The following is a 1,196-nucleotide window of genomic DNA, read 5'->3' as shown; positions in this document are numbered from 1 at the left end:
GTTCTGTTGTGGCTCTTAGGATACTTGGCTTATCTGGGGAGTATGCTTACAGCAGGCTCAGTCATCTTAAACTCAGATACCAGAGATGAGGGCAAGTTGTTAGGGAGGTCGACATGACTATCAAAAATGAGCTGGGCCTGGTGGCTCATGCCTGTAACTCCAGCACTTGGAATACTGAGGCAGGAGGATTTCTGTGAGTTTGAGACACAGGCTGGTCTACATAGTAAGTTCCAAGGCAGCTTGACTACAGAATTAGATCTTATGAACACCCCACCCCCCATATTCCTATAAGTAAGCCTAATTAAGCTCACAATTCACCAGTGACAATGGTAATAATAAATTATCATTAATTTATTATGATTATAATAAAACGGTCAAAAGACATGAAAATAGAATACAGAGTGATAAGGGAAGAGGAAAGGGACTGATTATCAAGAGGGAGCAGGGGACAAAAGAAGGTAACGGGGTGGATATGACCAAAATATATATATATATATATGTGAAAATATATCCTAATAAAACATCTTATTATGTATAATTAGTATCCATTTTTTGAGACAAGGTCTGTTTATATAACCCTAGCTATCTTAGAACTCACTATGTGGACTAGGCTGCCCGTGAACTCACAGAGATCCTCCTGCCTCTGGAGTGCTGGTATTAAAGGCATGTGCCACCACATCTAGCTTAATATCCATCAATGTGAAACTCAAAACAATGAACAGAAAACCAGACAAGGATTCCTGTTAACATTCTGCCCTTCTTAAACACGGAGAGGCCATTTGGATTCCAGTATGACTGTACACACTTATCTGATCTCCAGCAAACTAGAATAAATGGTGGAGGACTTCAGAAACCATGGCAAGAAGCTAGCAGCTTCACGGTGAGGCAGGATGAAGGAGGGTTGCAAAGGACAAATAAGAATGCAAAAGACAAATAAAGAATGCCCCAGGTCCCCAAAACTCAAGTGCTTGTTGGTTTTCTTCATCAAAATTCAATCTTAGATGTTGTAAATATTTGTTCCATAAACAGAGCAGGAGCCAGCATCTTCTATATGCATGCTCACCTGAATGCTTTATGTGTACACTCCACCTGCACACTCCACCTGCACACTTCACCTCACACTCCACCTCACACTCCACCTGCACACTCCACCTGCATACTTCACCTGCACACTCCACCTCACACTCCACCTGCAC

This window comes from Grammomys surdaster, unplaced genomic scaffold, assembly GCF_004785775.1.
Source record: "Grammomys surdaster isolate TR1022 unplaced genomic scaffold, NIH_TR_1.0 373, whole genome shotgun sequence".
Taxonomy (NCBI): domain Eukaryota; kingdom Metazoa; phylum Chordata; class Mammalia; order Rodentia; family Muridae; genus Grammomys; species Grammomys surdaster.
The sequence above is the reverse complement of the archived record's forward strand: the minus strand, read 5'-3'. Positions refer to the sequence as shown.